The following is a 24,595-nucleotide window of genomic DNA, read 5'->3' on the forward strand; positions in this document are numbered from 1 at the left end:
TCAGGCGCGAGAGGCGGGGGGGGGGGAGAGCCATGCCCTGGGCTAGCAGAAGCAGCAGCGTTGTCATGGAAACGGAAGGTGTGTGCGTGTGTGCGCGCACGAGGAGGGCAAAAACCGTTGCCCTCTTCCCCCCCCGTTCCCTCGCTTCAACCGCCACTTCTACCCCTCTCACAGCAGCTCGTGCCACCCCAGCAAGGCCACGCCCCCTCCTCGTTCTATCCCCGCGGCTCTAACCACACCTCGCTGCCGTCTATGACTGGCCCGTTCTCAAGGACTTGGCTGCTCAGTAGCAGCAGCGCCGTTCGGGGAGGGGAGGGGGCGCTGAGAGGCGGTGCGTTCGTTCTGTCGGCCCGAGTGCGCATGCTCCCGGTCCGCGGCGCCCCCGCTCGGGTGCGCTCGGCTCCGCTCGGCTATTTCCGCCTCTTTGTTGTACTAACTCCCGACCGGAATAATTTTTTTCCCCCTTGTAACCTACTGCGGGTTGTCTGAGGAATAAAAAAAGAGACCCCCCCAAGACCCCCCTCCCGAGAGTGTGAGGGGAACGGGCGCCCTCCCCACCTCCCCACCCGCGTGGCCAGCGCCGTCCTCGTTGCTGCTGCTGCTGCTGCTGCTGCTTCCTCCTCCCCTCCTCCTCCTCCTCCCAGCCAGGTCAGTGTCTTTCTCTCCTCTGCCTTCCTCTCCCTGCCCCTCCATTCACCCCGGTGCAGAGGCCCAGGCTGGCTGGCTCTGCACGCACTGGGCCAGGTGGGTGGGGGGCGCCTCCTGCTTGCCTTGAAAGGCAGGGACACTTATGGGGAGGGGGGCAGGTGGCTGTGCCAGGGCTGTCTGGGGCCAGAGCCTTCCTCCTCCCCTCTTTGACCCCCTGCTGGGGTCCCCCTCTCTTTTGGGGGGAGGGGGGGAGGTGTGTGTAAAATTTGGGGGGTGGTCTTAGAGGGTGTGTGTCTCTCCTGCTCTGTAACTTTCTGTGGCTGCAGCAAATGCCCCCCAGGGAAAGGGTGGCTCAGAGTTGGAGACTTTCCCTGACTCCCCCCAAATTGTAGCCTCCCATTATAGCTTCCTTCCCTCCCCTCATGCTTCTCTTGACTTCTCTCCCCCCCCACCACTTGGGTGCTTGGCTCTTCCAGAAACCACCTAGATCTTTCCCCACTGAGGACTCCCACCCTCTGCTTTTAAAAAGCTCCAATTAATTTTACAGGCTTTCTCACCACCACCAGCCCCCTCTCCGCCCCCAAGTTCTGCCAAAGAGGAATCTCTCTTGCATGGTGACTAAGGGTTTGTGCAGATCTGTGCCTTGTGTGGCAGTGCCCACTGCCTGTGCTTGTCTGATGTGTAAGCCAGCTATAAGCAAGTTTATGGGTCTTGAAAAGAAGAAAGGAAGCGATTTGTTCAGGGTGTGTGTGTGTGTGTGTGTGTGTTGGTCAACTGTGGCACGATTTCAGGTTTCTGCAGTTAGGAGACTGAAGTTGGTTTGCTGAAGTCTTGGCTCAGGAGTAGCCAACTTGCAGCCTGCCCACGTTGTTAGCAGCCTGGGCTTTAAGAGTGTTGCTGGCCTCAGGTGTCTATGCTCCTGTCTGTAAAGAAGTGACATTATGCAATCTATTGCCCAGCAATTGGTAATTCTGGGAGTGCTTTATTGTTGCCATCAAGGAAGATAATTCTCAGAGAATTAGCCAAATGCTCTTTAATAGTTTATATTATATATGTTCCTTTGGTTTTAGTGGTGTGGAAGAGACGTTCTTGGGAAAAGTTGTTCGAACCCAGAGTTCAGATGAGTGATCTACTACTTCAGATGAGAGTTAAGGCACTTGGTTTCAGAAACTCATCTCCCCCCCCCCCCAAGTGGCTCTGTTTTTCTGCAATGGGTGCCCTTTACAAATCTAGATATGTTTGTGAAAGTGAAGACTGATTTACCTGAGACAATTTGTATTTGTGAACTTGAGATCTTTGTTCGTAGCCTTGGGGAGAGCGTCCAATTGTTGGAAACACACTTTTGCTGCTTCAGATTTATTTCATTTCAGATATATTAAATCACTTCATTCGCTGTTTAAGTTTTGTGTTGCTGTGCTGGTTAGAATCTGGTGTTGTTGAATAGACACATCTTCGTAGTTACAAGTAGAATTTCAAACTCTCCAGATTGCCCTAAATCTTCTTACAAGCATAGTTTCTAATTTCACTATTTGTACTGTAAATGAATGTACTACTGAATGAAAATGTGTACTTGATCTTGAAGCTACAAGGGATGCCCAGCTTTATATAACTGCTTATCCTTGAAGTACTCCATATTCTTAATTCAGTCTTTGAATGCATATCAAATCAATTATATGTTTTAGTGTACACTAATACACTAAGCTGAAATGCATCTTTTTGTGAACCCCTGACTCATAAGCTTTATTTTGCTTCTAACCTCTGGTGATGTTTGCCATTATTGAAAGGTGTATGCAGTGTAGAAAACTTTATTGATAAGTGAGAAGCTTTTTGCTAAGTCATAAGCAATTGTACACTTCATATCATAGAAAGTTGTGAATGTTAATACCGCATATAGCAAGCATTTGCTTCTACCTGCATAATGTGTGAGGTCATTGCTTGTGTCTTTTTTCCTCCATGTAGGAGCCACAGAAACCTGTACCCATTTCTGTTGTAGCTTGTGAAGTCATCCCAATTTAAGTTTGCTAGAATATACTTAGTGTAGAAATGAAGCTAACTGCAGTGGTATCAGCCCAGAATTATCTAATCCTGTGGTTTTCAAACTTCCAAAGAACCCTTTCTTCAGTAACTTTTCTGCCAGGGAGTGTCTGTGTATTGCAGAAGTTTCTGTGGTGTATTTTCTGGTATAGAACCAGTTCTTGTCAAGTACTGGACAGGCCTTGTACCCGTGCAAACTAAAATTCCCTTTGGTCTTTTTCTTGCCCCCTCCTCAATGGTGGCTGTGCCTTTTAGGAGAACATTGGTAGTAATGGGCGAGTTGTTATTCAAGGAAGGTGGCTTCTCAGTTCTGATCTGTTGGTTAAAAATCCTAAGGATCCTTGGACCATACTTTGAAAACTACCAGTTACAGCCCACTTGCTTTTATTTTATTTTTTCCTGATATAAAGGATTGTCATTGAAGCCCTTTTCTGACCATAGTTACTGAAGAAATTCAAAACACAGTATGTCCCCAAGTTTCTAATTCTGCAGTGGGCCCACTTAGGGCAGCCATTCCTGCTCTGGTTGGAAAATGGGGAGAAAGGCAGGAAAAGAATGATGGACAGGAGAGAGAAGGTGCTGGTGAGCTGCATTCCGCTAACTGGCAGGTCACTTGCTTACTTGAGAAGGCTGGAATTGGTGGAGTGGTGAAGAGGCAAGAGGTGGGCTGCAGAAGGTTGTGGGGGCCAAGTGGGGCAGTGCAATGAGAACAGCAATATGGGGTCGCCAAGCTGGGCAGAGATACCATCTTCAGGAAAAATCATCTGCAAAGAGATCTGTTAAGATCATTGTTGAGGATAAGAGAGTGGGCAGGCAGAGGGGGGCTGTGCTGTGCAGAAGGGCAATGAACACACCTTTTATGGACCTTGGAACATGTCCCAGTGGGCTGGGCTAATGGTCCATGCAGGCTGCCTTTCTGGCCTCAGCAGCAGCCAGCCAGATGTCTTTGGAAAGCACCAAATTGGCAACAGCGCTCCCATGTTTCTTGCTCTGTACCTTCTGGCACGTGAAGATATACTGCCCTTGAACTTGGAGGCTCTGTTTAGCTATCATGGTAATCACTAAAAGCAATATTGAATTGGAGTGGTACATTGAAGATTCTGTACATAAAAAGTGGCACATGGTGTGCTGAGGGTTGACCAGCCCTGCCTTAAGTGTAAAGTGTGTACTTTAAGATGAGTATACAGTGCCTCTGCTGAAGGCTGAAGTTGCTTAAATAGACATGTTAAATTGGGTTATCTGATCTTAGACATGGAGCTCCTGCTTCTGCATTGGGAATGGCTCATGTAAATTTCATGCAGACAAAAAACTTCTGATCTTAAACCAGCAAAACTAAATGACAAGTTTTAATACAGTGCATTCTTGAAAAACTGCACACGTTTGATTGCAGCGCTGGTTTTCACTGTGGCATGAAGTGCCCAATGTGGGTACCCTATTTTTGTGTAGCTGTGATTGGCATAGAGAGTGGCTTGTACTGATGCAGCTGTAGGGACATCCATCTGGATGAGAAAGTAGGACAGGTCTGTGTTGTAATGCTGCCTGTTAGCTGAACTCCCATTACAACCAGTTACTATCATATTTCAGGTATTCAGGTTTATTCAAGCATTGCTGGCTCTGTGATGGCCAAAAGTTAGGTGAGATGGTGCCTAAATAAGTAACTGAATTCTGCCCCTAGTCCATCTCCTCTATGCTTCTGATCTGCCCATGTTTCACCTGTGAAAGGCATTTGTGTGAAATTGCTGTATGAGGAATGGGCTATTGGTGCATTGTGGTTGACATGTTCCCTTTCCAGGACAGTATTTTAGGTCAACCAACAGCAGTGGCCCAGCAGTTTGAGCGTGTGAAGTCTTGCTTGTACCTTATAGGGTAACTGTTTGCTCAGTTGTTTATAAGAATTGGGCTGCAAACCACTACTTTTTTGTGAAGCAAGATTGTTTGGTGTAAGAATATTGCAATATGGAAATGAAAAGGCTCTGGCTTTAAAACTCTGTCAATTTTTTTCTTGAAAAAGTAATAATAAAATGCCTGTTCCTTGCCTGCATTATCCTTAAGATTCAGGGTGAGTAACACAGGTTTTTCAGCAGTTGCATATTAAAGAAAAGCAAGCTCTAGTTTCCCAGGTGTTAGCAATACAAATGATTTTGTACATGTATATGAACATACTGTGTGTATGTGTATATATATATATGGTGATGCATTCAAAAGTGCCTCTAATTGATGTGCTTATTTATTGCTTGCAAGGAGCTTTTATATGTGAGAGTATTTTAAGAAGCTGCCCCCCATTTCCCTGCCCCCCATTTCTCCTGGCAAACTGAAGTGGGACTAACTGGAATTCTATCATTTTCTTTTGTGTAAAGAGATTTCAGACTTCTTACTTTTAGAAAGCTGTTTGCAAGGAAGAAGGTTGTGCGGAAAGCTTGTCCCTGAAATTCTAGTTTTCTGTTGCAGGAAGCTTTTTTTGGTAAAATATGGAGGCACATTCAAGTGTGTAACCTCCTAACAGCAGATTGCAGAGGTACAGTTCAGAAAAAAGCTCTGTAACTTGGTTTTGTTGAGTGTGCACGGGGGTCCCCATTATACGTCTCTTGTTCTTATACTTCCTTATGTTTAAGTCCTCAGTGTTTGAGGAACTAGACATAAAAATTCCCTGCACTTAAGTTCTTTACATTTGGCATACCATTGCCACACCTGCATGCTCGTCCTTTCCTCCCCACTCCATCCTCTTAAAAGAACATGAAAGGACAACATTGCTGAAATGGGGATGAAGTACTAATTTTATTTACAGTTCTGTAATGTATTAGAAGAAGGTTTTATGTGGGGTGGAGTTCAAATAATTTTGCTTGGAAACAGCGAGGTGTGGGAGATGCTCTGCGTACAGAATGCCTTTCAGCAAACCATGATTATTAGTAATGTTTTAGAGTTAGTTTATGTACAAATGTTTCAAAGAGCATGTACGATGTGAAAATGTTTTTTAAAACTCATATTTACTTAGTATTCAGTGCGAGGATCATTAAAACCAGTACTGGTTCAAAATGGGAGGAGGTGTTATGGGTTGCTACTAGAATATGGGAAATTTATGAGTTTTTCCATGTTCGGGACTGCATATCATTCTCTGCAATCTGTATTCCTACCTTATTGCATTGTTTCTTTTGAGAGAAATTCCCCAGATAAGTACACTATAGGACATGGAGATGAGTTTTATTTACATTATTTCTTATGGGAGAAAGTTCTCCTTTATGCACAGTCTTGCTATAAGTTTTCCAGTCCCTGACCCTAACATAAGGGAGCCCCCTGTACTATAATCTGTCCCTGTCTTCCCTCTTAAACTGGCCAGCCTCTTGATCAGCTGTGCCCATGCTTGTAGTGGGCGGTTGCAACTTGCCTCCATCTAGTATTCTCATTCTTCAAAAAGATAAGAGGAAAAAGAGCATCATCTTCTTGCACCCCCCCCCCAAACCAATCCCCAGACTGTTGCAACTTTTTTGTTGTTGTCCTTAACCTTGTCATAATATTTTTTTAAATCTCTCACTGCTTTGACAAGGAATGAATGCTGTTCTTGCAGATGTGTGGTTCAGCTACTGTGAACAAATACCTTTTATTATCCCTTCAGACATGACCTGTGTGAATGACAGATGATTTCATTGCTGAAAGTTAAGACCAACCTTCTAATAATGACAGCAACTTTTTAGAATTGTGCAAGTTGTGAAGATCATCATGATCCTGTTTTTTTTCAGTATGTCTTACAAGAGGTTTGTCTTACTGTGTCAGACAATCTGTATCAAAGGAAATGTGCATGGATACGCTTATTTCACTTTGCTGTGTTCTCTTCCCCTTGAGATTAAAGCAAGTCTGCCTCCTGTCTGTTTTACTGAATGTAATGTAAAGTTCAGTGTAAATGAAACTGGTCTTAAGTAAGTTGCTACTTGTTGCTGTAGAGGCAAATTATTACCTTGTCATCCAGAGAAATGCAGCAACAGTTTTTGGAAGTGTTTTCAGCAGTAAGACCCGCTTACTGTAAGAAATATTGTGAGAAAATGTGAGAAATTTTCTGCATGAAGAGTACTATTATGTTGCCTGCGTGTACGTACGATAGAGATCTATATCTGCTAGATATGTTCCTGCCAGCAAAACCTAGATGCAAACCCACCCTGAGGTGTGATTTATGCTTGGTTTCATATGAACTTGTGTCCTGTTTTTACATGGAATTGTTTTCCGTGCAAAACTGTTGTCATGCTTGAATGTTTGTTGCCTTCATGGGCTAGTCTAGAGGTGGGCGCAGTACTGGAAGTCAAGATCAAAAGGATAGTGTCTCTGTTGCACACTAAAGTATCCATGCAGGTTCCTCCCCCCCTCCCCGCTTAAACCTTGAGGTTGGTTTGCCTCTAGTCCACTGAACTAGGAAGCTGGTAGGAGTGTAAGCCTGGCTCTGTGCCATTGCCAGTCACATGGGGCTGTGTTATCCTGTTCAGGACTGCTATAAACCACAGCTGGCTGTGGCACGACACCCTTTTCACAGATTGACCACCCATTTGGTCAAAATACAGAGAACTTGAGTGATTTATTATTGACTACCCGGTATATTTCAACTTCAGTTTAAATGCTCCCTATGATGCTATGCAAGTCAACCACTCTGAAACGGAGCAAAGGTTTTCCAAGCCCCAGAGATATAATAAGAGGATGAGAAGCTATGGCAGTGGGCTTGAGGATTAGAGGCTTGTCTTTTTCCCCTTCTCATACCTTCTCAAAGTGGCTCTGTTACTCATTGCTTAGTTACCAATTAGGGTTGTAACATCTGTGGAGAATAGAACCACTAGACCAGCAAAATGCATGTGGAAGCCTTGGACTGTTGTGCAGTATTGGATACAGTCTGATGCAAAACAGGATCCTGCATTACTGCTCTAAAGGGCCATTAGACAATTTGGATGAATCCAGTGCTTGACCTCCTAGTTATTACAGTCTTTTGCAGTTGTTTTTCCATTTTGCATGTCTTTGATAAAATAAAATTTGGGGCCATGCATGCCATTCTGCATACTTGAGCCAACAATGGGAGCTCTGAGTAGAAGGACTCTGAAGCAGAAACTGCTGCCAAGGCTATTAATCAAGTATAATCATAGGCAGACGTAGTGTGTGAAGTTGGTCTGTGCTGCATGTACCCAGTACTGCCAAAAGGTGGGAGGGATTCATATGATGCTACTCAAGGGTTCGCATCCAAGCCTTTGCTTTGTAACGTAGAGCTTAAGGCTGTTTACTGAGATTTGGGCTTCCTCCTCCTGAAAGTTGTGCCATTGGTGCAACAGCAAAACTTAACCACCTTGTTGCTGACATCTTATGTGCCTCCATTTTTTTTACTTCTAATTCAGCGAATGGCCATCACCATTTAGCATTGTCTGGTGCTGCTTTTCTACTTAATGGAATTTTATTTGACGAAGCACATTCTAAAAAAGTGCATCACTTTTTTTTTTTTTTTTTTTGCAACCACACTTAATACCCGTAGTTTAACCTTGTGAAGACTCTCACTGGGAGTCAGGAATGTCTGTTTTGGGTTATTAGTTTGCCAGATCTGCCAACTTGTTCTATTCGTAGGTTAGTGGTACCATGAGGTAGTTTGGTAAAACCACCGACTTACCTGGCAAGGCTGCTCTGAAAATGATGATGTGCAATTTTTAAACAGTGATGTGCTAATGTAAGTATCTGAAAACTCCAGTCCTTCCCTTGGGAAAAGTGCACAAATGTCATGTGATTAGATATAAGGTTGTCAAGGTAAGGGTTCTGAATCTAGAAATGTACCATATGTGTTTTATAAGTAAGGACACTGTTCCATTTGATCCATTCGTCAGAAGCATTAGAAAAGCCCTGCTGGTTCAGCATCCTGGTCCATCCGCTGTCTCTGGGAAACCAGGAGAGGCATATTTCTCTTCCACTATTGCTCCCTTCCAACTGGTGTTCAGGGGTACACTGCTGCTGAACTTGGAGGTAGCGCATAACTCTTATGATTGGTCACCATTGATGGATTTGACTTTGACAGACCATGACTTTGCCCTATCCCCTTTTGGCTATCCCTGCATCTTGTGGCAGCAAATTCCACCAACCTGCTATTTGAAGAAGTACCTCCTTTGTCTGTCCGAAATCTCCTGTCAGTCAGTTTCAATGAATGATCCCTGGTTCTTGTATTGTGAAAGAGGGAGAAAAGCTTGTCTCTATCTACTCTCTCCACATCCTGCATAATTTTGTAGGTCTTAATCATGTCGTCTTTAATCCTGGATGACCTTAGACCAGTCACTGTCACTCAGCCTCATCTACATCACGAGGTTGTTGTGAAGATAGAAGGAGGGAAGAAACTGTGTACACTACCCTGAGCTCCCTGGAGCAGTGGTTCTCACACATTTAGCACCTGGACCCACTTTTCAGAATGAGAATCTATCAGGACCCACTGAAAGTGATGTCATGATCAGAAGTGACATCATCAAGCAGGAACATTTTTAACTATCCTAGGCTGCAATCCTACTCACACTTACCCAGGAGTAAGTTCCATTGACAGTTATTGTTCAAAGAATATACATAGTAGCTTGTTAAAAGTACAAGTCTGTAACGTTTCCCCAGATGCAGTCACATATCATGGTAGCATCAAGTTTAATATATTAAAAGTAAAATATTGAAATGAATGGGGACCCACCTGAAATGGGTTTGTGACCCACCTAGTGGGTCCCAACCCACAGTTTGAGAAACACTGCCCTGGAGTGTTTCTTTTTTTCTCAGCTAAGAAGCTCCAAGTGCCATAGCCTTACATCATAAGAAAGGTGTTGAAGGCCTTTGCTAACTTTTTGATCAGAGTAGTTGATCATACTAGCTTTATAAGGAAGTTGCTGCTTACCATTTAGTCCATGTCTTTGGAGGGTAGCAGTCCTAGAAGTGGTAGTAATATGTAATCGGGGTTAAACAGTTTTACCCACATGAATTTTGCACCTATGTGAGGTGGTTGATTACTCATGTCACTTGAATTTAGCTTACAGTTACTGCTAACTTTCTTGTCTTAAAGTGCTACACATAAACAAAGCACAGTCTTCTCTAGTGAAGCAGCAAGATATAAACAAATTGTTCAGAGATTGTTCGACTGTTTGATTCTGGTGTTACTTCCTAGCAAGCATTCTGTGGTAATGTGCAATTGCTCCAGTTTGCTGCAATCCTACCCTCATGTACCCAGGAATGTCCCATTTTCTATCATTGTTAAAAACATTTACAGAATAGCCTGTTCAAAGTACAGGTCTGTAACAGTTCCCCAAATGCAGTCATATACCTTGGTAGCATCAAGTCTAATATCTTAAAAATAAAATATTGAAATGAATGGGGACCCACATGACTCATGAGTGGGTCCCAACCCACAGTTTGAGAAACGCTGTTCCAGACAATCTGAAAAAATTAGCAAAAGTTTTTTTTTACTCCAAAAAGGGATTGAATTCTTGTAATTTTTCTACTGTTAAACAATTGGCCAAATCGTATGCTGTCCTTGCTAAACTAGGACAAGGGAATTTTTTGGGCAAACTGGTTTTTGATAAACTTGGCCAATTGCTCCATATTATGATGAGGTGATGGATATCAAGGGGAAAATGGGCTTTTAGAAAGCAGCTCAATTTAATTGAGGAGTGTAGCTAAATTTGGACTGATTCTTGTTTTTTGAAAATTTGCATCTTCAGGGACTCTGGATTTGCATTAGCTTACCAATTAAGCTAATTGGGGCATTTGGTGGGCCACTGTGAGATACAGAAAGGTGGACTAGATGGTCTTATGGCCTGATCCAGTGGGGCTGATCTTATGATGGGTCTAATAATGGAATCAGTAATGCACTTTACTGGTCGAAATCTAATTTTTAGATACAGTGTTTTTGTTTTTGTTTTTGAGATAGAAAGTATGTGAGATTCTGCAACAGTTGCTCTTTTATTTGAGAGCAGAACTACATATTCTGGGAACCTGAGCCTCTGCTAAAAGCTGTAGAGTGATGTGAGGAGGGTATGATTTAAAGAAGAAAAGTGGCAGAAGTAGCTTTATTCTTCCTTTTACCTCCTGCTTTTCCACTGCAGCCTCCTCACCCTAGCCAATTTTCCCTGTGCTGTGCAAACATGCATGACTGGGGATAAGTGACTGGAGGCTGGGCAGAAGGGGTTGTAGGTTAAAAGGGGGTGTGGAATGGGTAAAGCATTGACCTCCCATGCACTTCTCCGTGTCAAATTGTATCCTCTCATTAGCTGTAGCTGTTCAGCTTTCCAAACCTGTAGTTTTGATTTGATCCTACTGCATGTTAACTCATTTTTGCCCGGCCCAGAGGTGTATACATTTGGTCCCTGTTGTGTAACAATATGTAACATTGGGCAGAAATGGCTTTTGATAGATGCAATTTTCTGTGATGGGGCAGTTGAATGGCTAGTAAGTGATGCTTGCATTCTGCAAGCATATACAGTATCTGGATTTCTAGTTGCTACTGGGAAAGACTTTTTCTTAAATCCAAGCCTGAGGAGCCAATGGTATTCCCATACCATAGCATTCTGTCCCATGATCTGTGGCTTGGCTTTCTCCGTATTAAAATTGTTCAACCTTGTCTGATCTCAGAAGCTAAGCAGGGTCAGGCCTGGTTAGTACTTGGATGGGAGACTGCCTGGGAATACCGGGTGTTGTAGGCTTATACCGTACTAAAATGCTGACTTCTTATATGAGGTGAGCTTCATGACATTGGACATAGCAAGACTAGATTTTCAGACTTTTCTAGTTATTGGTGTGACTTAAGTGAACCATATTTCAGCATTTGGTGTAGTCTGGAAGCATTCTATTTTCACGTTCACTCGTGTCCCCATTGCTAAAGAGAGACTTATAAATGCCTTCCTTTTCAGATGTTCCTGGCAATTGGGCTGCCTTGGAATATGCGTAGGCTGCATTTAATCTTCTTTGCTACCTCTGGAGTAATGTAACCATTTGGTGTACAATTTCAGTCCCTCTGCTTTTTTTGGAGGGGGGAGGTGGATGAGTGGTAGAAATATGCTATGTTAAAATGTTTCCAGTCATTGATGTGTATTGTACTAGATGTATACTAAAGTTCCTGGACTCTATTAATATAATACTGCTTTTCAGAAAAAAAGGTTCACAGGGAAGTTTATAGAGAAAATCAAATGACTATAAATGGCTCCGTGTCCCAAAAGGGCTCATGATCTTTAAACAGTGGTTTTGAAGGCCTCTGGTTCATTGTGAAGTGCCATACCAAGCCACCCGTGAAAGGGAGTGTGTGTTTCCTCTTCAGACTTGGCTTTGGGGAATAGGGACGCTTCAGGAGCAGTCAGAAACTTAAATAAGTATTTGCAGAATGCAAGCATCCTTTCCTAGTTTTATAAATGAAGATGCCCTGGCTGGCGGGGAATCAAAATGTAAGAATTTTTGTTGTTTTTGTAGACTTTATCAGAAACACTTAGCATTGGTTGGCTTAGCCAGTTTGTAGAATGAGTGCTTTCTGTGGATACTTGACACATTTCCGCAGTATGTTACCAAAAGTTCTATGAAAAAGCGTGGTTCCCAAACTTTTTTTGACTGACGGCTCTCTTCACTTACTGAGCCATTGGCTGTAGCTCCCCATTAGGGCTGCTATCCTATACATTGTATCGGGTGACAGGTTTTGCATGAAGATTCCATGACTCCCCCGGGAACCACAGCTCACAGTTTGGGAACCCTTATCCTAATCCAACCATTTTCAGCCACTGTGCCATGGCTCACTGGTGTCTTACGAGTGGTCCACAGGTGTGCCACAGGAATTTGGGGGAAGGTCATTTATTAGTAGGGCCAATGGGGGATATGAGCTCCCCACTGGCAGCAGGTGTGCCTTTTCAATTGTCAAAAAGCTGGTGGTGTGCCTTGAAAATTTTAATGCCGTCAGTGTGCCGTGAGATGAAAAAGGGTGAAAATCACTGCCCTAACCCATCAAATCCCACCACCCTAATCCTAGCCCATGTGGGCAAAGTTTGCGTGGACTTTTTTCTGGCTACCATTGCCAACATGGAGGAAATAACTTGCTCAGTGGGCCAACCCAATATTCAGCTTGGCACTAGATAAGGTGATATGCAAACAGTAACTTTGCACAGTGGCACTCCTTATCTCAGTTGTTTTTTCTAGCATTTCCTAATTAGGTGTGAAGGTTTTTAGCATTACAGTGAATGAAGTATATTCAGGCACCCTACTACCACCTTTACTTAGGTGGGTAGTCAGCTATTCTGTTTGCAATTAGGGATGAAAGCCAATAAACTGAAACTGAATCCTGAAAAGACAGAGGTTCTCCTGGTCAAGAAATCCTCAATGCAGGTACTGAATTATCTACCCACTTTGAACAGGGTTGCACTTCCCTTGAAAGAATGGATGCACAGCTTGGGAGTTCTCCTGAACTCTCAGTTCTCTGTGGAGAACCAAGTGGTAGCAGTTGCTAAACATGCGTTCATCCAGTTTAGGCTGGTGCATCAACTGAGACCATACTTGAGTCATTTGAACCTGGCTACGATGACCCATGCTTTAGTAACTTCAAAACTGGACTACTGCAACACGCTCTATATGGGGGCTACCCTCTAAAACAGTTCTGAAACTGCAATTGGTTCAGAATCTGGTGGTTTGAGTGGTTACGGGGGCTAGACGAAGCTGGACCACTGCTTCATCAGCTGCACTGGCTGCCCCATTGCAGGGTTGCAGGGGAAAGGGTTGCAGGGGAAACCCTTTCCCCATTGCTCACCTTACCCGGGGAAAGGGTACAAAAGTTCTCTTCTCCAGAGGAGCCGCCAGCACTGCCCAGGTTTACTCAGTATGCAGCGGCAGCCATTTTTGGCGCTGCAGCAGCTTTGGGTGTTGGGCAGCTCAGGACTGGGCTGTTAAACTGTGAGGCCTTTTGGAACAGGAAACCATTTATTTAGCTATGTAAACTGCTTTGTGGATTCTTTTTGGTTGAAAGCAGTATATTGTTTACATATTAATAAGATGACGGGAGGTGTGGAAATTCAATTAAAATATTAGGCTTAGGACAGAACCAGATGTGCTGACAACTGCATCTTGCTGCTGCTGAAAATGGAAATCTTGAATCGAGTCCCCCCTCTCCATAGCATGTAGATGTATAATTGCATCTTGTGATTCATTTCTTCTCTTTTGCTTCCCTCCCCGTGGCAGACAATATCGTGAAGTAGAGATGGAGAAATGCACAATGTAGTGATTCGTCATCTATTTTCATAACACATTATGGGAAGAGAAGAGAGAACATAACATAGGGGTGTGATGATTTGGAAGGAAGCTGGTGCCTGTGCCTCCCTCCTACCCTCCCCTTTGCCTCAGACAAAAATGGTAGATTTTGCTGCCAACATGAATACAAAAATAGTATGTAACCAGGGGACCAGGAGGACTGGCGCAAGGCTCACGGTAAAAAAAATCAACCAGCGATCTACCAGTGAAGGCTTAAAACATACACTATTTTTTAAAACACAGGAAGTGGTGGTTGGATAATACAAGCCAGAAAACGGGGGGGGGGGGAAGGGGGGACGACAAGCACACTTGGCAAAGGGCTTGTCATTGGCCAACCTAAAGCAAAATAATTTCTTCATGTGTCTTTGGTTACAAAATCATACACAAAGCAACCTCTTTGTCCATGTTATCTTTCTGCAGTAGCACTGATTTCACATCTTTCATATTGAGCCTTGCATTGAAGCTTTTCTTAAGGACAATACATATATGGGAGCAAGGAGAGGTCAGTCATCTTAGTGGGAGAGAACACCCATTTTGTTGTCTTTGAGTTCCATCCTGATAGTACAACCCATGCATGTCTACTCGAAAGTATGTTTCACTGTGTTCAGTGGGACTTACTGCCTCAATAGTGACCTTTGAATTATAGCTTTAGAGTCTGGGAGTCAGGGAGAAGATGCTTTTGTACATTTTATGTCTCTTAAATAAGAGAGCATTCAAGAGTATTCTTCTTATGCAGCCTTAGAACAGTAACTTTTTTCTTCACTGAGGTGCTTTTGCCACCGGGTAGATGGGACTCGTTAGCCTGGGAAGGCAGCTCATCTGAGAGAAGGAAAACTCTGATCCCAAACCTCCACTGCCTTGTGGCTACATCCAGTTATGGAAAAGGCTTCAGGAGTCAACCTCGAGGCAAAATCTGGAGCCGGAGTCCCTGAGGCAGTTCACGGCTGAACACAGTCATGTTCTGGCAACTCCTGCGACGTCGCTGGAACCAACCGTATTGGCTTCTGCCTTTCCATTGGACCATTTCAGTGAAGTGGAGAGGGGGGATTTGCTGCATGGGTAACAGTCTATCCTCCATATCTACTTTACCCAGGCTTTGCACACTGGAGAGGACACTCTGTTCCAGAACACTATTCAGACTATACCATAGTCTTCCGAGACTGAAGGATGCCAACAATTTGCCATTAACAAGCAAAACAGGTGTAGATTAACTGACACAAAGGTAAGGTGGTGGATAGAAATTAAATAGGTGCAACTCCCCAATATGCATTGATCCTGTGGAGGGATATGACACCTTTCTTACCCCCCCAATCCAAAATTAACTGAAAAGAGCAACAGATTTTGAAGTTTAAATGAATAAACTGAATAATGAATGAAATGAATAAACACTACTTTTGAAAACAGAGAATGATTAGGTTCAGGCCTGATGCTGACCAAATGCAGGTTCCTTGCATACTAGAGAGTGAAACCAAGGTTTAAAGTGGGTTGGCAGTCATGAGGAAGCTGGGTTTGCATCTGTGCATGTTGCGCAAAACCAGGGTTATGACTGGAAAAGGAAGGGGGAGAGCTGAGATTACAAGGGTGGGTTGGTGGGGAGTAATCCATGACAGCAAACTTTTGCAGCAAGCATGTAAAAGAGTGATAGATGTGTATCCTTGAACATCAGTGTGTGTGTCTGGCAGCCTTGATTAGAGCGGTATTTCATATGTACAAAGTAGTTTGTTTGTATGTCTCCCTTATTCACACCTTATCTGTGTACCTGCAGCAAGTATATTTGTGACAGGGTGTGTGGAGCTGCCCTGGGGTAACCTCACTCCCACTTCACTTCAATCCTCTTTGTTTGAGACTTGAGCAAGCCCTGTGAAGAGCAAGCCCTGTGAAGGTTTTATGAAAGCAAGTCTCAGATTAGCATGTTTTCTTTTAGATCTTTCTTGTCTCTGCTGTGAACTTCATATGACTTAATAGCCAGGCTGAAAAAAAAAATCAGTTCCAAGATCCCATCATTGATTTTTCTGACCATTTTAGGCTCTAGCCCTGTACTGAGATGAATAAATACTTTGCAAATTGTAGGCATCTGGGTTTAAAAGGTAGTTGGTCTTCTCCAGTAGGGAAACAAATTATGACATTTTAAAATCTAATTTCCATAAGATTTGAATCGAGTGTGATTCTGCCAAAGTTACACTTCAGGTCTTATTAACTTTTAGGGGATGAATTCAACATTCGCTGAAACATCTCTTGTTATCGGTTTTGCTTAAAAGTGCCTAAATGTGCCTTAGCCTCCTTTGTTTAGTTAGATTTTGTTTTGTATAATCAAATTTTTAAAATTCAGTTGACATAAACTGGAAATACACACCTTAATTATATTATGTTAAAAAAAACTGATTTCCTAGTCTCTTCCAAAAATTGTGTGTGATCCTGTATTGTAAGGACTTGCAACCAGAATTTTAAGAGCTAAACTGCAGCAGCCATGGCGTCTCATATAGGTGTAAAGTTTAATTGGACTAAATTCATGCAAAGTTGATCAACTGGGAATTGAGAGCAAAAACTTTTCTCCTCCTGCCTAGGAACCAATTTATCCTAAAGTGAAAGGCAGCCTAATGCTGATATTCTAAGTACATTCTAGCAATAACATTCTAAAATGTAGAAATATATTCCCGACTGGGTTTAAGTAACTTGCTTTAGTCGACCAGCACTGTGATTGGAAGTAATTTCTGCTAATTTCCACAGAAATTTCTTCTGTTGAGCGCAGCCTTGCAAATAAGTCTACCTTTGAACTAGCCCATCTACAATTGGATGGCCTGAAAGAAGTAACTATTTTACGTGGCTGACTGAAGGGAATTTTGTCACTGCCAAACCGCTGAGTGACTTTTCTCATACCTGCAATAAGTGTACTTAGAACTGCAATCTTAAGCATATTGGTCCACACACTTTCCACTAAGCATATTTGAATGTTTGTCTAACTTGCCTGCAATGGTTTTCCACTGCAGTTACTTCTGCTTTACAGTTTGTTTTTTAGTGCCAAATTGCACGTGATCACATCTTTTGACTTAACCACCCCTCCCCCCCCACACATTTTAAAGCAGAAGTAATGGGTTCTGAATTTGGAATTCTGTACACTCTCCTGCATTGGAGATACTTTGATCTAAATCTGGCTGCAGTAGTTGTTTTCTTTCACTTTGATTTCTCCATTGTGAAGATGGTTGCTTTGTATTTTCATTTGCATTGTTTTATGACTGCAGTTTTAAGCAAATGTTGAACTAAAACTCTTACTACAGTGCCAAGCTGAAGGGTAGTCTACTCTGCCATTAACAAGATGTTCCTCTCCCCCCCCCCCCCCATAATGTATGCTGTAATCCTATGCACAGTTACCTGGGAGCAAGTCCCATTGAATTTGGTGGTGCCTGCTTCTGAGTAAACATGCCTAGGATTGTGCTGTAAGATTATTGCCTTAATAAACAGGGGATAGTTGGAGGGGTAGTAGGGAAATTTATTTTAACCTTCTCTTTGAAGATTACAGTACTCCTTATTTTGTTCTCTCAAAGTGAGACCTGATGCTGAAATAATGCTAGTGATTTCCTTATGTTCAGGAAAGTGACAGCATGCCACAGGCATGCATATTCTTTTCTCCCCTGCCAGTTTGAATTCCCCCACTCCCTTCCTTACTGTTGCACCTGTACTGGCACTAATCATTCAAAACCAGAGTTTAAAAATGCTTTGCAAACCCTGTTTAAAGCTTCCCCTAGTCAGTGTTAACCCTAGTGGTCATTGGTGCAAATGTGATGGTAGTGGGGGAAAGTGGTTATCCACAAGGGTGAGAGGAGGAAGGAGAGGGTGAGTGAACCAGCCTTCTAGCCTAGTTAGGAGATGGCTAATGAAACATCTGTATTGAGGCTGTGAGGCAGGCCTCTCAAGTGGTGTAAGCAGCTGTTAATACGAAGTGTTCCCCCGCCTGCCTGCCTACCTTTCCATTTAGCTAGGTGTATGTGTTTACCTTGAATGAGATGAGACCAAAGTGTGGATTAGACTTCTTTTACTTTCTCTTGTTTTTGTCCAGAAATCTCAACACTGTGATCTAGGTGATTCTGTGTATTCCCTTGCTTCTGTTGATCAGTAGTTTTGGAAGTTGTTCTTCCTTGTAGTCATTTTCTTAGGATTCCTGGGGTGTCCACCTGAGCTTTACCATCTGAAGCTTTTGTTTTGTCTAAGGTATGTTTGGGAAAACCAGGCTGGCTGTTCTCAGATGTGGGAAAGCTCTAGTTTTAACTTGAAATGTTAGTCCGCCATGCAGTTTGTGCACGCACGCACACGCACACACACACACACAGAGATGTATGGGTATTATGCTGCTTTTAGTGGTAGGGATGAATACTTTTTTGTATTAATCAATAAGGCCACTGGTAAATATGTGATGAATTCACTGGAAAATCCTTCTGGTGCCTTCTTATTGTTTGTTTGAAATTCCTTTATCTACCAACCATGTGTATTTCTGAATTGGTGACATTATCGCTTGTTTGGGGAAGCTAGTCTGCCTAGAGATAGGCATGCCCAGTCAATTGGGCAGCAAACCTGTCTGTTTAGGTAAAGGAATGAGATGGAGAGGCCAGGTGGGCTCCACTTTTCCAAACAGGTCATAATTATCAAATCTAGGTTACTTAAGACCAAGACAAGGATGCTCTTGTTTGTACTTGCCCATTTGTGGGGAACCTAGTGCTGGTATCTGGAAAATACCCAGTTACTCTGGGTAAGTGCAGGGACCAAGGATTTATGGGTCACTAGAAATATGTCGTGCTAGGGACCATATTTCTAGCTAAAAGCTAGACATAAAACATGAGCTGTTCAAGAGAGTGTGAGACCCTCCTACTGTGTGACTTTCCTCCATAAGGTTGTGATGAAGTATGACTCCAACAAGGTTTTAGATCTTGTACATGTTCTAGAACTTGTACACAAACCAGAACCTCTGTTATGACCTAATAGCAAAACTAATGGTGTCCGCTTCTTGGATTGGACTCTCCCTCGCTTCTTTTTGGATCTTCTAGGTCTAATAGTTTTTAAACAATTATTTTCAATTGGTTTAATCCTCAAGATATTAACTCAGTATGAAATCCTGGGATACAAAACGCCCGTTCAGCAATTTCACAACAAGGATCCTATTCCTCATTTACAAAGTATTCCAGCTGTTTAATGAAAACCTGCTCCTTCTATTAAGTTCTAGCATAATTATGTGTCTTACAACTTGAATAGAAATCCCCATGTATTACTAATATATTCCCACTGAAGGACATTAATAATCAGTTTAATACAGTCTTTAATGAGTCGGTGCTTTAACTTTTGAAGCCTTGCAACACTGTAAGTAACTATACTTGCGTATTTTTTGTGCTTTGGAAGGAAGTAGTGTTTTTAAAGGCTGTGTGAAAGTGTGGGTCTTTGGATGTGTCTATACTATGAATATAAATACATTGGTTTTATGCCAGGTTAACTGTCAAGATTTCCCAATAATGATTCTATGTTCAGCTCTCTAGTTCTCTTACAGAGCTGCACTTTCTAGGGTAGCAGGAATGACTGTTCTCTCCATGAGTCTTTGCTTTAGGTTGATTCAGAACTGTTTGTTACTGTTGTCAGTTAGGGGCACGGAATGCTCCAAGATTCTCCACTTAATATTACAAGTTCTTTCTGTAGGAAGTGTGAAGTGGGCCTTTGGTAAAAGTTTTATAGGTACTGATGTGATGAGAGATGTTTTGGTTGAGAATTCTCGAACTTGGCGTTTTCCAGCCTGGTTCACAACCTTGTCCTAGGTTAAAGCTTTTTGTGTTTTCTCATCTCTTTCCAGGACAATTTTCATGAATTAGAAAGTCACAAGTTGATTGAAAAAGCTAGAGACTGGCTGGCCAAGGTGTCTTGCTTTGTAAACTAGTCTCACGTGCAGGATGAGGTCACCCATTCCTCCCATTCCTCACCTTTATTGCTTCTGTTAGAAGGATTTGAAAGGTAAAGTTGGCTGTACCCTATTCTGCTAGCACCTTTTGAAGTGCTAATTTTGAAGGAAGCAAGCCAAAAAGAGCCAATTGGCTGAAAGCATTTATCAGGATTACTATTCTAATGAGTAATTATCCAGTTCAGGCCTTCTTTTTTTTAATCCAGATAAGTTTGTCAGAAGTTTCTTCAGTGTGCTACTTTGGAAAAGGTGTTCAAATGTGTGTGTGCACATGTGAGGGGGGGGTTATCAGGTTAGCAACACAGGGGCTCCTAACATGAATTGACCTTGAAGAAACTAGCTTGATTAAACTATGTGCAAAGGATGTAGTAAATTGCCTTACAGCAGAGGCTTCTGGCCTATTCTGCGCTTAACTCACTTAGGGCACAATCCTAACCCACTTTCCAGCACTGGCATAGCTGTGCCAATGGGATGTGTGCTGCATCCTGCAGTTGGGTGACACTCACAGTGGTCTCCTCAAAGTAAGGGAATGTTTGTTCCCTTATCTCGGAGCTGCATTGCTCTTATGTCAGTGCTGGAAAATGGGTTAGGATTGCGGCCTTAAGTACACATTACTTAAGTGCATTTCTTAACTCACATTGCCTTCAAATGTAATGCTGGGGCCTATTTTTTTTTTTTGTTAAATTCGTTGGGTTTTAAGTGTTGAAAGCAAGAACTTTTATTGCGTCAAAGCTTTCTTCTGGAACAGTCATGTGTACCCAGAAGCTTTTAATTATTTTTAGGGCCTTTAGAAATTAAGCCAGGCTAACAGTTTTAAAAGGAAAAAAGAGCACTGATTCCTGCTTAGACTGGTACATGTGTGGATAGAGTTGCCAACTTTTGATTTCCAAAATTCTTATATCTGGATAGGGTAAATGTAAGTTGAGAAGCAGAGCCCTGTGAACTAGTGACAAAGGAGTTATAGCCATAGCAGAAGCGTCAGCAAGACTGATGTGAGAATTTGGACATTGCTGTCCTCTCCAGTGGATGTTGCTATCTTCTGCCTTCAGCAGAGGCTAAAAGAAGGTGGAACTGAGGGCAAACTTTATCTTGGAGACCTTGAGGACTAGACATAAGTGTTTTATTTGTTGGTGTCAAAAGTTTCTGTGTGTTTTAATTGTCTTTTTGCTTTTAATTAACTCTAGTGTTAGGTAAACCAAAGTAGGGGTAATATCTTTATTGGGACCACCTTAAGTCACACAGCAGTGAGCAGCACATTTTTGGGTTCTCCAGAGCTCTTCATCATGCTGGATGTTGGGCTGTCAATTCAGTTTGACCTAAGTATACTGGAAAACCCAAAGTCTTGCAACTAACTACAGCAATACCTCCAATAGTGCAGGGGATATGTTTCTTCCCAAAAGTCTAGAGTGTGAAACAGAAATGTAGAGGCATAGTTGACAGTTAGGCAGAAATTGAGTGCTGGTCAGCACTGTGCTACCTGGAATGCACTGTTCTCATTGGCTATTGGTCATACCCAGGGCAAAGAGCATTGTAAGCAACTTACAGCATTAAGGGAGACATTACTGCACTTTGTGACTTTTTAGTTGGTATCAATAAAGTCATTACCTTACTCTGGCTTGTGGGTGGTGGTTGTTTTTACAATGGATTTATATGACTGCCTATGATGTTAGAAGTTGTGTATAATCTCTTTGATGCATTTTAATGCTTGTGAGCTGCTTTGGGAGCCAGTCTTGGCTGACAAGCAGGTATAAGTAAGAAGTAGTGATAGGAGTCATGGTGTACACCTGGTCAGTCTGTGCTAGAGCTCCAATACAGGTAGAGTAGCCATGAAGGGAAGATAATAATCAGATATAGACGCAGTGCCAGACTGTGGTTTGTGCTAACTGCAGTTGAGACAGCAAACCATCCTTTGCATTCTGGAAGAACAAGCAAACCATGGTTTTTCTTGTTGCCCACATCCTCTGCCTTCTTAGAGAATCCACAAAAGGTGACCCCCTCATGTCGCAAACTATGATTTATCAGTTTGGATGTGTAATGCCAACCCCAATTTACCATTTACAACCCAACTTCAAACTGTAGTTTCAGATCCTGGTTTATTGTTTGCAGAATATGGTTTGTTTTGATGATTGCTTTGACATCATGATTAAATCATTCTTTCTTTATGTCTGAATCATCTCTGTGTGAGGGCAGTCCCCACAGCTGTCCCACATTTCCATGCTCTTACTGCCTCCTTTTTTTTATTTGTTCCACTTCTTGTGGCTCTCAAGAACCTGCGTATAGCAGTTATGGAGGACTGCATATATATTCATGCTGTGGCCTCACATGCATGAGTGATATGGTGTGCTGCATGTGACTTCAGGGACATGGAGATTCAGGGCCTAATCCTATCCAACTGTCTAGCACTGATGCAGCTGTACCAACAGGGTATGTGCTTCGTCCTGTGGTGGAATGGGGGTAGTCATGGAGGCTTCCTCAAGGTAAGGGAACATTTGTTCTATTACCAAGGGGCTGTGCTGCATCTCCAATGATGGTGGAAAGTTGGTTATGATTGGGCCCTCAGTCTGTATGCCATGCGTACAACTAACTTTTATTCCAAAAAATCCGCATCAGGTCAAGTTTGGGTCTTCAACACTCTATTCTGGCAAATGGACCAGAGATTTTTAAAAAATCAATCAAAGTTCTTTTGATCATCTGGCAACTCTTTGTGCTGTGGAAGTGCTGAAATACGACATCAAAATATAATTTTTTTGAGTCAATATGGCTTTAATGCTAGATTTCTGTAGTGCTCCATTCCCTCCCCCCCTATAACCTCATTTTGGGTATTCTTGAAAGATGAACACTCTCAGGCAAACATGAATGCGTCCACAGAGATGTTTGTGGCTGTCTGATTAACATTACAAACTTAGGGCATGATTCAGTGAAAGCAATGCCCTTTCCCACTGAAATAACTGGAAAGTATAAAACAAGGAAAAATCTCTTGTATAGAAAAAAATCACTGGGTTTTTAAAACAAAGTGTTTAATTTTGGTTTGATTGTACCCATGAAAAACATCTCTTACACAGGCAAGTGAAACTAATCAATCTAACTCGAAAAGGAAATATAGCAAATTGAATTAGAGGGGATATTGACATGAACAACTTGATACACTGTCCTTTCTCTGCCTGCTTTTTGCTCAGTGTTCTTGCTTTCTCTTTTGCATCATGTGTTTGTAGTATTCTCCTCTATCTCTGGAAAAATAAAAGCAGCCAATAGGGAAAGGGTACCATTGATGTATACTGAGTTTTTGCAAGTCAGAAGAAAAGGACAAGTCCTGCCCTCTAGGATTTTGCAGTCTAAAATTGCCAACAAGACCACAGAGGGAGAGAGGGAAATGGGAACTGCAAAAAATTGTGAGCAAACATTGTTACACATGCTTAAAGTTAGTTTTTTGTTGGGTACCATAGTATCTATATGTGCACTCTTAAATCAATGGTGTCTCTAGGAGGGTGCAAGCCATACTGGGTGATGCACACAGTGAGTGACACCGCTATTGGTGTTGCCCACATTTTTAAAATCCTGGTATTTTTGAATAATACCATCATGTTATATATTATTCAATGCGTAATTTCATGCAGAATGCAGTAATACAAACCGCATTGGAAATTTTCTATTCTATCAAGAGGTATACCCAAAAAACCAGCAAGTGGGGGGTGATGGTACATCACCACTCTCACAGCACTGGGAGTTGCCACGCTTGCTGTCTGGGTCCATCATGGGGGTGATGTGCTGGCCTCCCGCATCGGTTGACACCACTAGTGACACTGCTGCTTAAATGGCCTGTAAGGAGTAATTGTATTTAAAACTTGCTTACGTGTGAGGAGGCTAAGCTTTCAGTCTCTGAACAGTAACAACATAAAAATTCTAGAATTGGGATTATAATTTTTGCATGCTGTTTTTGGCACAAAAACAAGGAATGAGATGGTAAAAAGTCACTCATATTTTCAGCTGAAAATGAAACAAGTGTTATGCACTCTGCCTGGCATCTTCCTAATATACTGAAACTTAGCCAATTAGAGACTAGACCTTAAAATTATATTCTGGTATAAAAATTTGCAGTAAAAGTTACTTTTCTTATTTGGACTTAAGTGTTCTGAGTTTTGAATATGTGCTTGTGGAGAACTGAGTAGATAGATAAGATATTAAAATTTATTTTTCATTGGAAACAGGAGCAACTATCACGAGGGGATTAAGACTGTCTTTTTACTAAGGGGGAAATATGGCAAAAGTAAAAAAAAAAAATTTCACCTGTACCATATTACCCACTGCTTATGTCCTGCTGTTCACCAAGTATAGAATCTTAACTTGCACATTTGCCTGCTACAGTTAGTGGTATTTGTCCGTTGGCAATAAACCCATCTATTTAAGAAACATAATGTATTCAAATGGTATGTTATATAAGAACATAATGCTACTTTCAGACTGCCTGGCTGAATTTTCAAATGTATCACATTTCAGACTCTATAGGGTATTTAAAACCAATCTTGCAAACACAATGGAGACTTTTTAGCACCACCTGTTTCCAGATGTCATCAAATATAGTGCACCCAGTTGCTGGCTATAGCAGCAATACCTTGTACCAGAAGTGGCTCTGAATCTGCAAAGTCACCATTGATCTTTATTTCTTCCTCTTCTCCCCCTTCAATTGTAAACCTTTTCTGTATTGGATTTTTGTTTTGGATTTTTGTACCATGACCA

The 24,595-nt window shown here is 42.2% G+C and overlaps 1 protein-coding gene across 1 annotated transcript in view; it reads left to right on the plus strand.

Moving 5' to 3' along the window:
- The first annotated feature begins 436 nt into the window (after nucleotides 1-436).
- PCGF3 (polycomb group ring finger 3) overlaps nucleotides 437-24,595 on the plus strand; it is a 48,123-nt gene continuing 23,964 nt past the window's right edge. Inside the window, exon 1 of the mRNA XM_066616734.1 lies at nucleotides 437-648. The gene's annotated coding sequence lies outside the window, so the exon portion shown is untranslated. The remainder of the gene's footprint in view (nucleotides 649-24,595) is intronic.

This window comes from Tiliqua scincoides, chromosome 2 (genome assembly GCF_035046505.1).
Source record: "Tiliqua scincoides isolate rTilSci1 chromosome 2, rTilSci1.hap2, whole genome shotgun sequence".
Lineage (NCBI taxonomy): Eukaryota > Metazoa > Chordata > Lepidosauria > Squamata > Scincidae > Tiliqua > Tiliqua scincoides.